The sequence below is a fragment of the Amblyraja radiata genome, chromosome 33 (assembly GCF_010909765.2).
Source record: "Amblyraja radiata isolate CabotCenter1 chromosome 33, sAmbRad1.1.pri, whole genome shotgun sequence".
Classification (NCBI taxonomy): Eukaryota; Metazoa; Chordata; class Chondrichthyes; order Rajiformes; family Rajidae; genus Amblyraja; species Amblyraja radiata.
The window spans coordinates 24,410,932-24,433,361 of NC_045988.1; positions in this window are offsets into that span (position 1 = coordinate 24,410,932).

The following is a 22,430-nucleotide window of genomic DNA, read 5'->3' on the forward strand; positions in this document are numbered from 1 at the left end:
GAAATAAGATGGTCAACTGAAATGCCTCACTGGAAATAAATGCTGGGAAAATCAGGCTAACCCTGTAAAGGTAACTCAAATGTCAGATTAGAAAAACAGTGGCGTAATTTTTAATTAGTTTAGTTTAGAGATTCAGCGCAGAAACAGACCCTTCCGCCCACCAAAGGTTCAAAGGTTCAAGGGTAATTTTATTGGTCACATACACTTAGGTGTAGTGAAATGCTTCTTGCCATGCAGCACATAAAGAAAGAATACAGACATAACAGTAATAAAGACATTTAAACATAAAAACATCCCCCCACAATGGTTCCCATTATGAGGGAAGGCACAAAGTCCAATCCCCATCCCATGTCCACCCATAATCGGGCCTATTGAGGCCTCCACAGTTGCCTTTAAGGAGGCCCGATGTTCCAGGCCGTTCTCGCCGGATGATTGTACTCCGGCGTCGGGAGAATCCTCTCGGCGGCATGGGAACCCTGGAACGGCCGCTTCCCTCCACGGAGACCGCGGCTTCCGAAGCCAACAAGGCCGCACCGGTTGGAGCTCCGCGACTGGCGATCTCATCGAGAGATCCCAGACTCCCGATGTTTAAGTTCAGCGCCGCCGCCCGCAGCTGGCCGCTCCACAGTCCTGCAGCTCCGCGATGTTTATCTCGGCGGTCTTCAGCTCACCGGAACTCCAGCGCGGTGACCCGGGCAAGGCATCGCCCGCTCCGCTCCACGATAGCGCTCCAGCGCTGTGCCGCCACCGAAGCCGATGTTCTGGGCGGTCCCCGACAGGAAACACCGCTCCAGGCCCGCTGGTAGGCCGCGAGGACGGGTCGAGGGTGCAGCCCGGAGAAAGGCTGCCTCTCCGACCAGGTAGGGACCCTGAAAGATAGTTTCCCCCTTCCCCCCCCCCTCACCCCCCACATAAAAAAGTCTAGACCTCCAGAACAAAAACACTTTAACTAACTAAAAATTAAAAAAAGAGATGTCCGATACCGAGTCCGCACCGACCAGCGATCCTCGCACATTAACACTACCTTACAAACACTGCGGACATTTTTACATTTATATCATGCCAATTAACCTACAAACTTGTACATCTTTGCAGTATGGGAGTAAAACCTAGAATCTCAGAGAAACCCACGTAGGTCACAGGGAGAAGATACAAACTCTGTACAGGCAAGCACACTTAATTATTATTGGACCTGGGTCTCTGGCACTGTAAGGCAGTTGCCCAACCACTACGCTACCATGGTAATTAGGGCAGGAAAATGCATAACAGCTGCAAAGGAAAGTTAATTAGAACAAAGGTAGCAATGTATGAGAGTCGGGATGGAGGACTTCACAGGAGAAGTGCAATATAAAATGAGCAGGAAAACAGGGCCACAAAGGTGTTGTTGGAGATCTGAAGTTGAGTTACGCCAGTATAAATCAACCACTTGCAGTCACAATCCTCAATTAAGAACAGGATCCTGATTATTTATTGTGAAACTATAGAAACTGTGTGTAACCATTGTAATCTGAACACAATATAGTTCTGCAAGATTTTTGGAAGGCCGGAGCATGTTGGAACACCGATGAGTCCATCACAGATTCTGACCTCCCCACCATCCAAGGGATCTACAGGAGTCGCTGCCTCAAAAATGTAGCCAGCATCATCAGAGACCCACACCACACTCTCATTTCACTCCTCCCATCGGGAAGAAGATATAGGAACCTGAAACTTGTAACATCCAGGGTTTTCTCTGAGATCTTCAGTTTCCTCCCACACTCCAAAGATGCACAGGTTTATAGGTTAATTGGTTTGGTGTATATGTAAATTGTCCCGAGTGTGTGTAGGATAGTGTTAATGTTTAGGGATCGCTGGACAGTGTGTACTCGGTGGGCCGAAGGGCCTGTTTCCATGCTGTATCTCTAAACTAAACTAAACTAAACTAAACTAAACTATCAGGCAATTGAACACAGCTGACCAACTAAACTCCAAACGATGAATGCCTTGATTGGACTAAGGATTTCAGACCTTGTTTCTATGATTGCACTACATTTGCTTTCAAGTTACCAACATGAGTTTGGTTGATTTACCTTTGATTTTCCAGCATCTGCAGTTCCTTCTTAAACATTATATTGGTTGTCTATTAGGGCATCAACTGAGTATCATGTTTACATATATGTTGTACTGCTGTAAAGAATAATTCTGTTCCACTTTGGTGCATACGACGATAAAACATCCTTGACTCTTGATGTTCTTCCGACGTCTCTGAGGAACGCTCCACGGTACATACTTAAATAAATGGACTTGCTGGAGAATTTCACTACTGCTGTATGAGATTTTCCTTGTGAGCTATCCCAACCTGAGCACCAATTTGGAGGGTGACTGGGATCAAACATGCAACAACCTCCAACAGTCATAGAAACATAGAAACATATATAGGTGCAGGAGTAGGCCATTTGGCCCTTCAAGCCAGCACCACCATTCAATATGATCATGGCTGATCATCCCCAATCAGTCCTTCTCCCCATATCCCTTGATTCCACTAGCCCTAAGAGCTCTATCTAACCCTCTTTTGAAAACATCCACTGAATTGGCCTCCACCGCCTTCTGAGGAAGAGAATTCCACAAATTCACAACTTTCTGGGTGAAAATGTTTTTCCTCCTCTCAGTTCTAAATGGCCAACCCCATATTCTTAACCCAGGTTCTGGACTCCCCCAACATCGGCAACGTGTATCCTGCATCTAGCCTGTCCAATCCCTTAATAATTTTATATGTTTCCATAAGATACCCTCTCATCCTCCTAAATTTCAGTGAATACAAGCCCAGTCGTTCCATTCTTTCTTCATATGTCAGTCCCGCCATTCCCGGGAATTAACCTGGTAAATCTACACTGCACTCCCTCAATAGCAAGAATGCCCTTCCTCAAATTAGGAGACCAAAACTGCACACAATACTCCAGGTGTGGTCTCACTAGGGCCCTGAACTACTGCAGATGGACCTCTTTGCTCCAATACTCAAATCCTCTCGTTATGAAGGCCAACATGCCACTAGCTTTCTTCACTGCCTGCTGTACCTGCATGCTTACTTTCAGTCTTCACTTCTGAGGTCAACATAGGGGAGAAAATACTAATTAAACTAAGACACCGGCCTTAGAAATGCCTACAGGGATTTCTAGGGCTGAAGATAGACACAAAATGCTGGAGTAACTCAGTTCTGAAGAAGGGTCTCGACCCGAAAAGTCGTCCATTCCTCTTTCCAGAGATACTGCCTGTCCCACTGAGTTGCTTCAGCATTTTGTGACTATCTTCAAGAGTCAAGAGAGTTTATTGTCATGTGTCCCTGATAGGATAATGAAATTCTTGCTTTGCTTCAGCACAACAGAACATAGTAGGCATTGACTACAGAACAGATCAGTGTGTCCATATACCATTATATACGTAAATACACACATGAATAATTAAATTGATAAAGTGCAAATAACAGATAATGGGCTATTAATGTTCAGAGTTTTGTCCGAGCCAAGTTTAATAGTCTGATGGCTGTGGGGAAGTAGCTTTTCCTGAACCTGGTCGTTGCAGTCTTCAGGCTCCTGTACCTTCTACCTGAAGGTAGCAGGGAGATGAGTGTGTGGCCAGGATGATGTGGGTCTTTGATGATACTGCCAACCTTTTTGAGGCAGCGACTGTGATAGATCCCCTCGATGGAAGGGAGGTCAGAGCCGATGGTGGACTGGGCAGTGTTTACTACTTTTTGTAGTCGTTTCCTCTCCAGGGCGCTCAAGTTGCCAAACCAAGCCACGATGCAACCGGTCAGCATGCTCTGGTGTAAATCTTTGGTGTAAACCAGCATCTGCAGTTCCTTCCTCCACATTACTAATGCTGAGATGTTCAATGGCCAACATCCTCTGTTGTGTGAGGTACTTTGAATTAACAGATGGATCCGTAGAACTTTAAAATGGTCAGATTCATCTCTTTGATACATGTGGAGAAGGAACTAAAGAAGAGGATAGTCAGAGATAGACACAATTAGCTGGCATAGCTCAGCGGGACAGGCAGCATCCCTGGAGAGAAGGAATGGGTGATGTTTCATGTTGGGACTCTTCTTCAGACTTCTTCAGAGGATAGTCAAGATGTAATGTTCTGAAAGTAGGCCATTGCCCCAGTTTGCTAACATCAAACCAAGGAATACATTATTCATTGCAAGTGCTTTTAATGATGTGATAAGGTTTATGTAAAAAGAACCTTCATTAAAATGTCATAGAATATAGATCACGCCTAGACATGCTGCCAGCTGCCTGGACATTTACATAGCATTTTTCTACTCATAATGCATGAGGTAGGAGTGAACGCAGACTTTGTGGAGCTTACCCTCAACCTGAGTTAGTTATTGTATTGTGACAGCACAACTTGTTTTTTGACCTACATAGAATTGTTAAACATCTAACTTCAGCAAAAAAAAATCTTAAAGCATACTTTTGACCTCATAAATGATTGCCCCCCGACCCTTGCACTCCTGCCCCCCTGCCCACTCCATTGAGGTACACAGAAGAGTTTTACCATGATGTGTAGGAAGTAACTGCAGATGCTGGTTTAAACCGGAGATAGACACAAAATGCCAGATCAATTCAACGGGACAGGCAGCATCTCTGGATAGAAGGAATGGGTGACGTTTTGGGTCGAGACCCTACACCCATTCTTTCTATCCAGAGATGCTGCCAGTCCCGCTGGGTTACTCCAGCATTTCGTGTCTATCTTCGGTTTAAATCAGCATCTACAGTTCCTTCCTAAATAACTCTCATGAGGTTGTGCACATTGCTGCATTCTAATAGGGCAGCATGCTTGCCTTTTCCAAATTACAGACACAATTACAGTCAATTTGATGCAGGTCATTGTAATGTCGTGTTGTTGAGCTGCCTATTTGACCCTGATTAGTGTCTGTCATCTGTGGATGCAGAGCCGGGCTAACTTTATATTCAGGGGTCAGAAGTAGTTTCAAGATTTATGCATTGCAATTGAATCATGAATATAAAAATCCAAGTGAGTGTATCGTACTTGTCAACTATCTCTGCACTATAATTGCAATATTCATAATATGTAACGGGAAGGAACTGCAAATGCTAGTTTACACTGAAGATAAACACAAAATGCACAGAACGTTATTCACATTATTCCCTTATCAAGTATCTGTACACTGTGAATGGCTCGATTGTCATCATATATTGTCTTGCTGCTGACTGGTTAGCACGCAACAAAAGCTTTTCACTGTTCCTCCGTACACGTGGCAATAAACTAAACCAAACTAATCTAAACTAAAAAATGCTGGAGTTACTCAGCAGATCAGGCAGCATCTCTGGAAAAAAGGAGTAGGCGATATTTCATGTTGAGACCCTTCTTCAGGTGATGTTTCAGGTCAAGACCCTTTTAGTTAGTTTAGTTTAGTTTAGACAACGAGCATGGAAACAGGTCCTTCAGCCATTGAGTCGACGCCGACCACCGATCACCCGTTCACACTAGTTCTCTGACATCCCACTTTTGCATCCACTCCCTACACATTAGGGACAATTTACAGAGGCCAATTAACCTACAAATTCACATCTTTAGAATGTAGGAGGAAACAAGAGCACCTGGAGGAAACCCACAAGGCCACAGGGGGTTGACATAAAGTGCTGGAGTAACTCAGCGGGTCAGGCAGCATCTCTGGAGAAAAGGAATAAGTGACGTTCGGGTTGCAACCATTCTTCAGACAGAGGATACGTTCAAACTACATGCGGACAGCGCCCGAGGTCAGGATCGAACCTGGAACCTCGGTGCTATGAGCGAGCAGCTCCACCAGCTGCGCCACTGGGTTGTCCTATTCCTCTTTCTATCCATGGCCCTGTCTCTTTCCCAGCATTTTCTGCTTGGTTTCAGTCATGTTTAGTCTGAGACAATACCGACTCTGGTTCTGGAAACCCATCTTGGCAAATGTTGGGGAACATTGACTTAATAATGATCATGGCATTGTCCGATTGAAAGATAAAGGCCGCAGATGACTTAAATTAACTATACAGCATCAGCTTAATTTTAGTGTAATGTATATTTTAGAATATACAGTATAGTGGAACTAATTTGATCCAGGCAAACTGGAATTAAATATTGGCAAGTAAAACTGCAATAGAATTTAAGTTTTGGTCCTGGCACCATGTTCGGCATAGACACCGTGGGCTATCTGTTCCTGTGCTATACTCTTCCATCCTGTCTGTGTGATTCTAAACAATGAATGCGAAAACCAAAACCAAATCCAGAGTGCACTGGACAACATAGAACATTGAACAGTAGAGCACAGGAACAGGCCCATCAGCCCACAATGCCTGTGCCAAATATGATGCCAAGTTTAACTCAACTCCTTTGCAAGTATTTAATACATTCCCTGCATATCCATGTCCTTAAAAAGCCTGTTAAACAGGCCCTTTGGCCCACTGAGACCGCACCAACCAGTTATCCCCACACATTAACACTGTCCTACACGCACTAAGGACAATTTTACATTTACACCAAGAAAATCAACCTACAAACCTGTACGTCTTTGTAGTGTGGAAGAAAACTAAAGATCTCGGAGAAAATCACCACAGGTCACGGGGAGAACATCCAAACTCTGTACAGACAGCACCCGTAGTCAGGGTCAAACCCGGGTCTCTGGCGCTGTGAAGTAGAGACTCTACCGCTATGCCACTGTGCTGCTCAGATAGAACAATGAAATTCTTACTTGCAGCAGCACAACAGAATATGTAAACATAGTGCTTCTTCTTCTTGCGTAAGGTGTGCACAGCCTAAAGCTGCAGACATCAAAACATTACATCTATTTGTTTGTGCATGTCGGGTTGATTGCATTAGTCGAAACAGGGTGGACCACGTGAATGTTGCAATCTCCCACCCCAAAACGTTCAGTTTGTGTATATATACACATACTCACCATACACATACTGCATATACCACCACCTCCCTCCGAGAGAGGAAATTAATTCTCGTCTCAGTCTTCAATGGACGTTGCCTTATTCTGAGATCAAACCCTTGGATATGTGCTCTTTCATGAGAGGAAATAAAATTCTCAGCAGTTATGCTGTCCAGCCCTCTAAGACTTTTATACATCTCAATAAGGTTTACAAACCTATTTGAGGAGAGGGACAACTGTTAAGGGCCTGTCCCACTTTCAAGACCTAATTCACGACCTCTGCCGATTTTGCCCTTGACTCATACTCGCAGCATGGTCGTCACAAGGTCGTAGGAGGTCGTAGGTAGGTCTTAGGTAGGTCGTGATGCTAGTCGTGGGTACTCGTGGCATCAAGTAGGTCAGGGTGTTTTTCTAGCCTGATGATAAATGTCCACGAGTAAAAAAGGTCATGAATTAGGTCATGAAAGTGGGACAGGCCCTTTAGCTGGATGATTCAGATGGAGGTGACGGCCTTCATAAGTTCATATATTCATGTTATTGGAGCAGAATTAAGCCATTCAGCCCATCAAGTCTACTCCGTCATTGAATCATGCCTGATCTATCTTTCCCTCTGCACCACATTCTCCTGCCTTCTCCGTTTAACCCCTGACGCCCTGACTCATCAAGAATATGTTAACCTGCACCTTAAAAATACCCTATGACTTGGCCTCCACAGCCGTACACAGCATTGAATTCCACACAAATTCATCACTCTCTGACTAAAGAAATTCCTTCTCATTTCCTTTCAGGTACGTCCTTTTATTCTGAGACTGTGGTCCCTGGTCCTAGACTCTCCTGCTAGTGGAAGAGCCATAATGTAACCTTATGAACGCCCTGTTCAATGGGGCGCAGAGCAGAGCGACCTCAGAAGGGTTTGTGACACTTATCCCTTGTGGCGGTAACTCCTAGCAGTCATCTCAACCCGAGATGTGGGGAAAGTTCTAGAATCAATAATCTAAGAGAAAATTAACTTCCTTCAGTAAGCTTACATCAGTTAATGGAAATCAGTGTGTATTTGTAAAACACAACTTGTTTTTAACTAATTAATTGAGTTTCTAATGAAGTAACATGGAGAGTCAGAGAGGGCAACCCAGTTGATGTGATGCATATGCATTTGACATCCAGATACTCAGATATGTCAGCTTAGTTTAAACCTGTGGATTAAAAGAGAAAGAGGCCACATGGATATGGACTTGTCTTTGTGACAGGAAACAAAAGTCGTAATAAGCATCTTTTAGACAAACAAAGGCAGACAGCAGCTTAATCATAGCGTTGTAGAGAGTGTCATAGAATCATAGAGTGATACAGCATGGAAACAGGCCCTTCGGCCCAACTTGCCCCACCGGCCAACATGCCCAGCCCATAGTCCCACCTGCCTTGTTTGGCCCATATCCCTCCAAACCTGTCCTATCCCTGTACCTGTCTAACTGTTTTTTAAATGTTAGAATAGTCCCAGCCTCAAATACCTCCTCTGACAGCTTGTTCCATACACCCACCACCCTTTATATGAAAAGGTTACCCCTCAGATTCCTATCAAATCTTTTCCTATTCACCTTTAACCTATGTCCTCTGGTCCTCGATTCACCTACTCTGGGCAAGAGATTCTGCGCATCTACCCGATCTATTCCTCTCATGATTTTATACACATCTATAAGATCTCCCCTCATCCTTCAAGGAATAGAGTCCCAGTCTACTCAACCTCCCCCTATAGCTCAGACCCTCTAGTCCTGGCAACATCCTCGTAAATCTTATCTGTAACTTTTCCAGCTAGACAACATTTTTCCTGTAACATGGTGCCCAGAACTGAACACAATACTCTAAGTGTGGCCTCACCAATAATAATAATAATAATAATAATAATAATAATGGATGGGATTTATATAGCGCCTTTCTAATACTCAAGGCGCTTTACATCGCATTATTCATTCACTCCTCAGTCACACTCGGTGGTGGTAAGCTACTTCTGTGGCCACAGCTGCCCTGGGGCAGACTGACGGAAGCGTGGCTGCCAATCTGCGCCTACGGCCCCTCCGACCACCACCAATCACTCACACACATTCACACACAGGCAAAGGTGGGTGAAGTGTCTTGCCCAAGGACACAACGACAGTATGCACTCCAAGCGGGATTCGAACCGGCTACCTTCCGGTTGCCAGCCGAACACTTAGCCCATTGTGCCATCTGTCGTCCACCCATTACGCCACCAATGTCTTATATAACTGCAACATGACTTCCCAACCTCTGTATTCAGAGTGGAAATAGGGTCTGTCATCACACATTGTGCACACCAATTATGTGACAGGAGTTTACTCAGCCAGCATTATCCCATCATCTCTCTCCAGGTTCTTCCACTCACCCACGCACCAACAGGAAAATGTACAACAGCCAATTATCCAAACGACTCACTAGTCTTCGGGATGTAGGAGGAAACTGGAACAGCCGGTGAAAACCCATGTGATCATGGGGAGAGTGTGCGAACACCACACAGACAGCACCAGAGGTCAGGATTGAACCCAGATCGCTGGAGCTGTGCGTCAGAAACTCTTTTGGAAGGCCTGTTAAGTTTCCCTGTGATTGGTGCTGGGACCAACTCTTCTGCACATTGATGACTTGAATAAAGAAGACATCTCCAGGAAGACATCTACTTGGTGGAATGGTGACTGATGAAATTTAAGGTGGAAAGTGTGAAGCATTTTGAGAGGATGAGCAAGAAGGGTGACAAAGTGTGACAGCAGTAGGGTTTCTCCCTTATAGAGACGCGGGTTCGATCCTGACTATGGGTGCTGTATGTATGGAGCTTGTATGTTCTCCCTGTGACCACATGGGGTTTTTCTGAGTGCTCCAGGTTCCTCCCACACTCCAAAGACAGGCAGGTTTGTAGATTAATTGGCTTTGGTAAAGATTGTAAATTGTCTCTAGTCAGTTAGTGTACGGGGATCTCTGTTTGGTGTGGACGTGGTGGGCTGAAGGGCCTGTTTTCCTGCTGTACCTCTAACCAAAACAAAAATTTGAAAGAAATGGATTTCAGAGCCATGGGGAATGTGCAGCGAAAGCCCTTGCAGAGACCTAATGGACATATGGCCTCCTCTGCAATTGTATTCGAAGGATTCCATAAGTACGTGGGGAAGTGAAATATAAAACCTGACAGGAAGGGTGAAAGGGGTGCAATGCACGGTGAATGAGGAGAAGGATAAAGACATTTACTGTTTGACCTTTTCGTGTTTGCCTGGGCCCTGTGGCATCAAACATTGCACAGATTCAGATAGGCAGAGTGAAGTGGCAACTTCATTTCCTTCCAAGGGCCATTTATTGTTATAAGTCATCGTTGGCCAGAAGTTTGTTACTGCCACCATCTGCCTCACTCAGCTTGTATCAGCCTTACCAACACTCATCACTGATTCCCATGAGGATGTAAGAGTTTAGGCAGAAAGGAACAAGGCTCCTCGAACACCTCCGCTCAGTTGGCTTAGGCCTACATGATCTCCCGGTTGCTAAACACTTTAACTCCCCCTCCCATTCAAACACTGACCTTCCTGTCCTGGACCCCATCCATAGTCAGAATGAGGCCCAACACAAAATGGAGGAACAACACCTCATATTTCGCTTGGGCAGCTTACAGCCCAATGGTATGAATATCAATAATTAATAAATTGACAACAAATAAATTGTAAATTGTATCAACTTCTCTAACTTCAAGTAACCCTTACTTTCCCTCTTTCTCCGTCCCTTCGACTACCCCCCCTGATTAAATATTATTGATCATATGCCACGTTGTCACCTACTCCTCAGCTCACACCTTACCCTTTCATATCTCTCTCCCTCTCTCCTGAATCTCAGTCTGAAGAAGGATAAGGAATCTAACTGGATGGCTGGACTATATCAATGGATTGAAAGGCCTGTTTTGTTTCCTATAATTCTGCCCACATTTTATGTTGATATCTCGTCCGCAAGCAGGCACATTGAAGATCGAGTCAATGGAGGAGTTTTCTTTCTAGTGGTTAGAAAAGCATTCTCCCAACTGTTTTGCAAATAAAGTGGTTCCTTTTATCTAATGATCGGTTTTACTGCCCTCAGCATGGTTTGCAAACTCCTAAGTTTATCATTATTCAGGCTAGTTATGCCTTGCAATCTAAATACTTCCCAAATCTATTGACTCTTCTAACATGACTCTTAAGTTACCTTCACAGTGTTAGGCTCATTTCCCATCATACTTCTCCAATGTGTTAGCTTTGAGGATTCACCAAACACCCAATGTTGTTGTAATTTTGAATGAGACAATGGATTCTTTCAATGCACGACTGAACATTGTTCATATTCTATCAATTTAGTTTAGGTTAGTTTAGTTTAGAGATACAGTGCAGAAACAAGCCCTTCGGCCCACTGGGTCCGTGCAGACCAGCAATCCCCGCACATTAACAATATCCTACACACACTAAGGACATTTTTTTACATTTACCAAGCCAATTTACCTACACACCTGTACTTCTTAGGAGTGTGGGGGGAACAAAGATCTTGGAGAAAACCCGTGCGGTCACAGGGTGAACATCCAAAGTTCGTACAGACAGCACCCGTTGTCGGGATCGAACCCGGGTCTCCAGCGCTGCAAGTGCTGTAAGGCAGGAATGCCACTGCTGTGTCGCCCCATCAATTAACTCATCTTTCAGGCAAAACCCAGTGACTCCATCAGTCATGACGAGGCAACATAATTTGGGTCTCCCAGTTGCTAAACACCTTCATTCCCCTTGCCATTCCCACACTGCCTTTCTGTCCTCGGCCTCCTCCATTGTCAGAGTGAGGTCAAACGCAAATTGGAGAAACAGCATCTTATATTTCGCTTGGGAAGCTTACAGCCCAGTGGTATGATTATTTCTCTAACTTCAAGTAACCTGTGTATCCCCAATCTCTCCGTCCCACCCCCACCCAAGTCGTACCAGCTTTAAAGTCATCTTGTTGAATCTCATTGTCTGTACTTGTTCTCACCTCACACACAGTTTCCTTTATCACCATTACTTTTGTGCATAGCTTTCTTTCATACATCTCTCTACATCACCATCTATATCTCTCATTTCCCTTTCCGCTGGCTCTCGGTCTGAAGAAGGGTCTCGACCCAAAATGTCACCTATTCCTTTTCTCCAGAGATGCAGTCTGTCCCGCTGAGTTACTCCAGCTTTTTGTGTCGAACATGATTCCCTGACTGGCAGACTTTTCATCATGTGCCAGCATCCTTGAAAAATCCATTTACAACAAACCTTCCATCACCGAAAGGCAGTGATATAAGAATTTCTGGATATTACAACAACATTGGGTGAGTTTGTAATATGGTTAATCGAAGAGGTTACATACTGGGGAGGCATGTTGGGAAATGTGGCCAACAAAGTGAAGGTCATATTAGGAGAGTCAAGAAATCGATTTGGGATGTGTTGCAAGGCATAGATAGCTGGAGTAAAGGTAAACATAGGTGGTTGTAAACCAGGCTGAGGGCAATAAACTGATTATGAGATAAGAGGAACCACTTTATGAACCGCATTTACAAGACATTTTGAAGAACGGTCTCGACCCAAACTTTCACCTATTCCTTCTCTCCAGAGATGCTGCCTGCCCCGCTGAGTTACTCCAGCATTTTGTGTCTATCTTCGGTTTAAACCAGAATCTGCAGTTCCTTCCTACACACTTAGTTCAGTTTAGTTTAGTTTAGTTTCGAGATACAGCGCGCAAACAGGTCCTTCGGCCCACCGAATCCGCGCCGACCAGCGATCCCCGAACACTAATACAAGCCTACATGTTAGGGACAATTTGCAATTTTACCGAAGCCAATTAACCTACACATCCGTATGACTTTGGAGTGTGGGAGGAAGCCAGAGCACCTGGAGAAAACCCATGGAGGTCACGGGGGAGAACATACAAACTTCGTGCAGAGAGTCCCTGTGGTCAGGATCAAACGCAGGTCTCTGGCGCTGTAAGGCAGCAGCTCTACCGCTGCGCCACTGTGTCACCACCGTAATGGGGAAGCATGATGGGAAATGAGGCCAACAAAGTGAAGGTCACTTAAAGGTCATATTAGGAGAGTCAATAAATCAATTTTGTCTACCTTCGATTTTCCAGCATCTGCAGTTCCTTTTTAAACAAATCAATTTGTGATGTGTTTAAATTGCAAAACATGGATAGCTGGAGTAAAGGTAAACATAAGGGGTTGTAAACCAGGCTGAGGGCAATAAAACTGATCATGGGATAAGAGGAACCACTTTATGCCTCACATTTACAAGACATTTGGGAGAATGCTTTTCCAAACATCAGAAAAAAAAGTCCTAGATATCAGTTAGCTAGAGGCAACTCCATTAAAGATAAAACAGGGATCAAAGACTATTAAACATGTTGATTACTGATGGATTATTTAAAAAAATGTAAAATCTGCATATGACAATTGTATCGCAAAACGTATAACATTCTGTGAGGAACAGGCTGCATCCCTGGAGATAAGGAATTGGTGACGTTTCGGGTCGAGGCCCTTCTTCAGAAGTCTGAAACATCACACAGAGAGTGGTGAATCTCTGGAACTCTCTGCCACAGAGGGTAGTTGAGGCCAGTTCATTGGCTATATTTAAGAGGGAGTTAGATGTGGCCCTTGTGGCTAAAGGGATCAGGGGGTATGGAGAGAAGGCAGGTACGGGATACTGAGTTGGATGATCAGCCATGATCATATTGAATGGCGGTGCAGGCTCGAAGGGCCGAATGGCCTACTCCTGCACCTATTTTTTATGTATCTATGTATCACCCATTCCTTCTCTCCAGAGATGTTGCCTGTTACTCCAGCTTTTTGTGTCTATCTTTGGTTTAACCAACATCACCAGTTCCATCCTACATATAACATTCTGTGAATGTTTTGAGTCTGTGAAGCACTTTTGGGTGCATGTGACGAATAAAATTGACTTTGATTTTGACTTTGTTCCTTAATTCACTTGCTCCTTGGACTACTTGGACCACAGTGTGCGTAGGAAGGAACTGCAGATACTGGTTCACACTGAGGATAGACACAAAATGCTGGAATAACTCAGCAGGACAGGCAGCATCCCTGGAGAGAAGGAATAGGTGACGTTAGTCTGAAGAGAAAAGGTCTTGACCCAAAGCGTAACCCATTCCTTCTATCCAGAGATGGTTCCTGTCCTGTTGAGTTACTCCAGCATTTTGTGTCAATCCTTGGTGTGAACCAACATCTGCTGTTCCTTTCTACACACACCATGGTCCATGTTCATCTGTGCATCAAACTGCGGGCCTCCCCGTCCTCAAGTGGACCATCTCCACAAAGGCAGACGGCTGCTGTGAGTAACCTGATCTGAATCCTGGGATGGAGCTAGAGAGGCCTGGGGGAGGACGGAGGCAGCCGCTGCATTACGGAGTGCAGCACGGAGATACTGGTTGATGTGAGCCAAACCAGGAGGGGAGAGCGGTGCACTGGGCCACAGGTGGGCCAACAATAGCAGCTCAGCAACCGGTCAGATATGGGGACTGAGGCGTCAACTAAGACTGCAGCCACAAGGAAAAATGAGCAACACATGATGGAGAAGAGTAATGTAGCGAGAGGAGTTGAGTTTAGGAACAAGGAGGTCCTACTGCAGTTGTACAGGGTCCTGGTCAGACCACACCCAGAGTATTGTGTGCAGTTTTGGTCTCCTAATTTGAGGAAGGACATATTTGCTATTGAGGATGTGCAGTGTAGGTTCACCAGGATAATTCCCAGGCTGACAGGACTGACATGTGATGAAAGAATGGATCGACTGGCCTTATATACACTGGAATTTAGAAGGATGAGAAGGGATCTTATAGAAAGATACAAAATTCTTAAGAGATTGGACAGGCTTGATGCAGGAAACATTTTCCCGATGTTGGGGGAGTCCAGAACCAGGCATCACAGTTCAAGAATAAGGGGTAGGCCTTTTTAGGACTGAGATGAGGAGAATCTTTTTCACCCAGAGAGCTGTGAATCTGTGGAATTATCTGCCACAGAAGGCCGTGGAGACCAATTCACTGGATGTTTTCAAGAGAGAGTTAGATATAGCTCTTTGGGCTAATGGAATCAAGGGATTATGGGGAGAAAGCAGGAACGGGGTACTGATTTAAGATGATCATCCATGATCATATTGAATGGCGGTGCTGGCTCAAAGGGCCGAATGGCCTACTCCTGCACCTATTTTCTATGTTTCTATGTTTCTGTGTAACCTGACAAATATGTCGGGTTGAGAGTTCTAAAACTTTGAACTGATTCTATAAAGTCATAGAATCACACAGCAGAGATGCAGGCCCGTCAACCCGACTAATCCACGCTGACCAAGATGTCCAATCAAGGCTAATCGCATTTGCCCACATTAGTAACATATCCTTATAAATCTTTCCTATCAATAACCTTGTCCAAATGTTTATTAAATGTTGTTATTTTATCTGCCTTAATTAATTCTTCTGGCAGCTCACTCCATATAATCTCCATCCTCTGATTGAGAAGGCTTCCCCTTGGCTTTCCATTCAGTATTTCTCCTCTTGCCATATACATGTCCTCCTGTTCTTCATTCCCCTGTCTTTGGAAAAAAGGCAATGTTCATTCACCCTCTCCTCATGGTTGCATACACCTCTACTAAGTCACCCCTCATCCTCCTGCGCTCCAAGGAATAAGCTTCTAGCCCACCCAAGCTCTCCGTCTAGCTCAGGCTGTCAAGTCCTGGCACCATCTTCATTAATCTTCTCTGTACTCTTTCTGGCTTCATGGCGTCTTTCCCATAGCATGGACACAAAAACTGAACATAATACTTTCAGTAGGTATACAAAAATGCTGGAGAAACTCAGCGGGTGCAGCAGCATCTATGGAGCGAAGGAGATTAGCAATGTTTCGGCCCGAAACGTTGCCTATCTCCTTCGCTCCATAGATGCTGCTGCACCCGCTGAGTTTCTCCAGCATTTTTGTGTACCTTTAATTTTCCAGCATCTGCAGTTCCTTCTTAAACGCTATAATACTTTCAGCGTTGCCTAACTCACAACTTATGCAAATGTAACATAATGTTTCAACTTCCACACCCAATACACTTGCTGATGAAAGCCTTCTTCACCACTCCATCTACCTGGAATGCCATCTTCATGGAACCATGTATTTGTACTCCTACAATATGATACGATGCGATACGATAGAACTTTCTTTATCCCCTGAGGGAAATTTGTCTGCCAACATTCACAACACACAGCAATGTACACGGAAACTTGAAATTAACTTGAAACAGATCCTTCTGCTCTGTAACATTCCCTCGGCCCCCACCATTCACTGTGAAGGTCCTGACCTGACTTGACTTCCCAAAATCCAAAACCACACACTTACCTGAATTAAACTGTGTTTGCCATTCCCCAGCCAACGTGACCATCTGATCAAGATGCTGCTGTAACTGATAACTATCTTCACTATCTACAATACCCTGAAACATGTTACCCTGGTATGTCGTCCATTCACTCCCCTGGTTCATGATGCCTCTATACACCTGCCCCCCAGGTAAGGCACCCTCCGGACATCCCCACCGATACATGCTTCCTCTGAATTTATCCTCTGTGTATTCTTTCTCCTTATCTACCTCAGTGCTGAGGAAGTTATGAGCTCATCAGAGTTGTTGATGTTGATGGAGGGATAAACACTGCCCCAATCTCCAGGGAGACTGAAGATAGACGCAAAATGCTGGAGTAACTCAGCGGGACAGACAGCATCTCTGGAGAAAAGGAATTGGTGACGTTTCGGGTTGAGACCCTTCTTCAGACTGAGAGTCAGGGGAAAGGGAAACGAGAGATATAGAAGGTGATGTGGGGACATAGAACAAATGAATGTAAGATATGAAAAAGTAATGAAAGGGAAAAAAGCCCATTGTCAGCCGGGGGCAAGGTGAAACCGAGTTACAGATAATGAAACTCAACAAGACGACTTTGAAACCAGTACAACGACTTGAGTGGGGGAGGGTCGGAGAGAGAGGGGATGCAAGGGTTACTTGAAGTTAGAGAAATCATTTTTTTATAACCACTGGGTTGTAACCTGTCCAGGAAGACCTTGTTTGCAATAGTGCCAAGGAACTGTCCACGTCAGAGTGCTGAAGATGCTGCCCAAACCAATTCACCTCTGGCACTGTGGCACTCCATCAGCTCGGTGAGGTTGGGTGGTTCTGCTGTTATATCAGAGATTCTGTTGTCCGGGGGAAAGGTGGGGAGTGAGAGCAAGCAGTGGGCGAGGGATTGGCACGGATGCTACTCGGCAGGTGGTGTAAGGAGCCTGAGCCAACAGGTTTCTGACACACCTGGGCCACCGCAGCCGCACGGCGTGGGTGCTGTTCCTGGCACCATCTCATTAAACCCACCCCCATACTCTGCTGTCCCCAGGTTCATCTCGGCACTGCCAGCACTTGCTATTTTTATTACCTGTCAGAACATAACGAGTTTTATTACTTCCACACAGCCTACGGCAGGTCTGGTCAATTTTTAAACATTAAGAATCAAGAATGGATATTATAAACTGATCAGCAGCAGTGGGCTTCAAACATGATGTGTAACTGACAGGCTGTCTGACTGTGATTGCCTGCAAGCTCTGCAAAAAATATTGAAGCCTTTGACATCTTTTATTCTTAAATATTTACTTGATGAAATATATCCTTCCTGCTCTCCACAATCCCTTTCCAAATCAACTCCAATTTATCCTTTCTCCTTCACTCTCTCTTCTATAATTCATTCCATCCCTGCATGTTAAGTTTAGTTTAATTTAGAGATACAGCGTGGAAACAGGCCCTTCAGCCCACCGAGTCCACACCAACCAATGATCAACCGTACACTAGTTCTATGTTAAGCTAGACTTGCATCCTACATTGTTTAAAGCAGTCAATTAACCTACAAACCTGCACATCTTTGGAATGCGGTAAGAAAACAGAACATCCGGAGAAAACCTACGCAGTCACGGGAAGAACGTACCAACTCTGTACAGACAGCACCCGTAGTCAGGATCAAACCTGTCTCTAGTGCTGTGAGGCAGCAAATCTACCATTGGGCCACTGTGCCTTGCCAATTCCATTTTGTAACCCCTATCACTGTTTTAAGTTCCATATCTAATTTATCTTTCCATCTATCATCTCCTTAGACTTAGAATCATAGGTTTAACTAGGTTTAATTCCTAGAACACAGGATTTTACATCAAATATAGAATCAAAACGTTACGTTTTTAAAAACCAACACAGGGCCAGAGACTCAGGTGCTTCGATCCTGACCTCTAATGCTGTCTGTGTGGAGTTTGCACGTTCTCCCCTGTAACCGTACGAGTTTCCTCCTGGTGATCCAGTTTCCTCCCACATCCCAAAGATGTGCGGGTTTGTAGGTTAACTGGCCCTCGTGTGTTGGGAGTGGATGGCAGAGTGGCATAACATGGATAAAGTGATGGTCTGCATGGACTCGATGGGCCAAACAGTCTGTTTCCACGCTGTATCTCTAAAGTAAACTAAACTAGGGTATGGGATGGTCGAAGTCAGCGCTTAGTCAGTGTGCCGAAGGGTCTGTTTCTACACTGTATCTCTAAACCAAACTAAACTTTAAACTAGAGCTTAGATAGTACAGATCAAGTGCAGATCAAATTCCCTTTGCTAGTAGATGTTGGTAAAACTGATGGGTTTCTAATAAGATTCAGTGGTTACTATCTTTTGAATCTAGATTCATTTAAATTCAGTATCAGCTATATTTGTGTCAAATGTTTGGGAATAAGACTCTCTGTCATATGAACTGTAACAAACAGACCTGTTCTTCTCAACTAACACAATTTGGAATACAGTTGCGCCATCTTCTCTGAACTGAGCGATCACTCTGACAGGTGAATAATATATTTTGTTTATAATGTTTAATTTTCCCTACCATTCTCCCGCACGGAACTCATCTCATTCCCTTCCGGAATTTCACAAAAAGCACATCACAGTCTCTCTCTTGTCAACTGCTTTATATACTTTCTCCAAGAATTCAATTAACTTTACTAGATGTGACTCACTCTCTACAAATTCGTGTTGGCTCCATAATCAGCGCAGATTTCCTTTTGTGCTCCCCCCCCCCCCCCCCCCCCCCCCCCCCCCCCCACCCCCCACTCTGCCTTGAATTACAGATTCCAATAAATGTCCAACAACAGGTGTGAGACGAGCACATCTATAATTCTCTGGATTCGTTCTTTCAACTTCAATATACAGTGGAGTTTCATCTGCGATTTCCCAACCTAAAGTGACATTCATGAATCGAGAGGGTTTCGAAGGTTCTGAGTGAAGGCATCAGCAATTGACTCAAACTGTTCAAATCAGGGGCGAGAGCTCTTAACACCTGAGGATTTGACTTTTTTTGTTAAACTGTTTACTTGCTTGGATAACATGTTTCAGCCCATCGATTATCTTTACCTTCCCTTCAGAGTTTGGCCTATTGACCTCTTCTTCAATTTCAAATCTGTGTGAAAGATCATTCAATATATATTTTTCCGGTTTTCTTATTTTCATTTGCTACTGTATGTTACTCCTATAGAATACAGAAGAAGAACAGCTCAGGAACAGGCCCTTCATATAACCATATAACCATATAACAATTACAACACGGAAACAGGCCATCTCGGCCCTTCAATTCCTTCCGAACACTTATTCTCACCTAGTCCCATCTACCTGCACTCAGACCATAACCCTCCATTCCTTTCCCGTCCATATACCTATCCAATTTATTTTTAAATGATAAAATCGAACCTGCCTCCACCACTTCCACTGGAAGCTCATTCCACACAGCTACCACTCTCTGAGTAAAGAAGTTCCCCCTCATGTTACCCCTAAACCTCTGGCCCTTAATTCTCAAATCATGTCCTCTTGTTTGAAACTTCCCCACTTTCAATGGAAAAAGCTTATCCACATCAACTCTATCTATCCCTCTCATCATTTTAAAGACGTCTATCAAGTCCCCCCTTAACCTTCTGCGCTCCAAAGAATAAAGACTTAACTTGTTCAACCTTTCTTTGTAACTTAGTTGCTGAAACCCAGGCAACATTCTAGTAAACCTCCTCTGTACTCTCTCTATTATGTTGACATCTTTCCTATAATTAGGCGACCAAAATTGTACACCATACTCCAGAATTGGCCTCACCAATGCCTTGTACAATTTTAACATTACATCCCAACTTCTATATTTCAGACCATGGAGTGGTGAGGGGCCAGAGGAGGGGTGAAGGGCAATGGACACGGATCCAGCTGAGAGGGGGGGAGCAGTGAAGTTCCTCCAGCAGATAGTTTGTTAACGAGCAAACGGCCCGGAATAGGAAATATAAGAAATGATTCAGATTTAAGACTTTTCCTGGTACAAACGAGTCTATAATTTGGTGGATTCCCTCCTTCAACTTTAATCAACAGAGGAGATTCATCTACAAGGCCATGGACATCACACACTGCCACACTGGTGAGTAAGGCAAGGCAGCGCCTTTACCACCTCAGGCAATTGAGGGAATTCAGAGTGTCTCTGAGGATCCTCCAGTGCTTCTACTCAGCGACTGTGGAAAGCATCTTGTCCGGAAACATCACAATTTTGTTTGGGAGCTGCGCTGCCCAGGACACGAAGGCTCTGCAGAGAGCAGTGCGTTCGGCCGAACGCACTATGGGAACTACACTCGCCCCCCTGCAGGAACTATACATCAGAAGGTGCATATCCAGAGCCAACAAGAACATGGGGGACACCTTCCACCCCAGCAACAGACTGTTCCAGCTGCTACGGTCAGGCAAACGCCTCCGTTGCCATGCTGTGAAAACAGAGAGGATGAGAAGGAGTTTCTTCCCATTGGCCATTAGGACTGTAAACTCCTATCTCACCAGGGACTAACTTACTGTACCAATTTACTGTTGTGTGGTGTCTTTTCAAAATAGCTGTTTCTTCTTTTTTTTCCTCTCTCTCACAAATATGCAATTATTGATTCTGTTCCATTCTGTTCTGTAGTTTTTTTGCACAATCCGCAAGCATTGCCACTTTTCATTTCACTGCTCATCTCGTATGCGTATGTGTCGAATAAACTTGACTTGACTTGACTTGAAGTTTCATCTATCTAAAGAAATTTTTCAGTGCAGGAAGGAACTCCAGATGCTGGTTTAAATCAAAGATGGACACAAAAAGCTGGGGTTACTCAGCAGGTCAGACAGCGTCTCTGGAGAAAAGTAATAGGTGAAATTTCGAATCTGGCTGAAGAAGGGTCTCAACCCTAAACATCGCCCAATCCTTTTCTCCAGAGACGCTGTCTGACCTGCTGAGTTCCTCCAGCTATTTTGGGTCTAAAGAAATTGTTCCTTCTCTTAGATTTCCAGCATCAGTCGTCCAGTTTTGAGTTTCTAACACAGGATTTACTCATTATAGTATATGTTCCGTTACCATTAGATTATTGACAATAATTTCACTCATTATTAATTTAGTTTCAGGCAGCCCCTTTAAAAAGGGAAAGCCAGCTCTCCCCATTACTGTAAAAGCCCAAATTTCAACCAATCTCACAATCATTTAACTATTTTTAAAGGAATAATTCTTGCATATTCCTTTTGCACATTTCCCTGTTGAACGCTGAGGGATCATGTTTACATATCCAAGGATGCAACTGATGACTAAAAATAAATTGAATACACTTGAGAAAATTTTGATTTCAAATATAACAAACAGATATTCTTGTCTGTCAGAAAAATTTGAAATATTGCCAAATGAATGAATTTGTGAAACATGAAAAGATGAACTATTGTGTCTTGGATAAATAATGAAAATGTGGTTGTCAGATTTCTAGAAGGTCTATTTCATTCTTTGCTTATTTACTCATTTTGGGCATGAAAGAAAGAACTTGTATTATCCAGCAGTTTATCACTTCTCCCAGAAACATCCCTGGGCATTTTGCATGCAATGAGCTACATTACACAGTTACTGATATAACCGTGAACAAAATATGCCAAGGTTTGGTTTAGTTTTGAGTTATTTTTCCCCATTGTGAATGCCGGAGAAAGGCCATTGCCGTTTGTCAAAGGTTGGGGTGGGGTGGGGTGGGGTGGTGTGCGATGGTGGTCCTTGTGCTGTTCAGACCAGGTGACAAAGTGCGTCCCACACTTCTGCCAGTGCTTACTCCACAGATGATCCAGATAGGTTTCTAGTCACTGAGTCATGGGCGTGATCTTCATCACATTGATGCTGAGATATCAATATGGGTGGTACCAAGTAAAAGGAGAAGGGAAGTGGTTAGACTCATAGAAGTGGGAACAAAGAACAGTACAGCACAACCACATTCTCCTACCTTGACCCAGTAACCCCTGACACCCACACTAATCAATATCTATCTCTCTATCTGCCAAAAATAACCATTGACTTGGCCTCCACAGCAATCTGTGGCAATGAATTCCACAGATTCACCAGCCCCTGACTAAAGAAATTCCTCATCTTCTTCCTAAAGGAACGTCCCAGACTC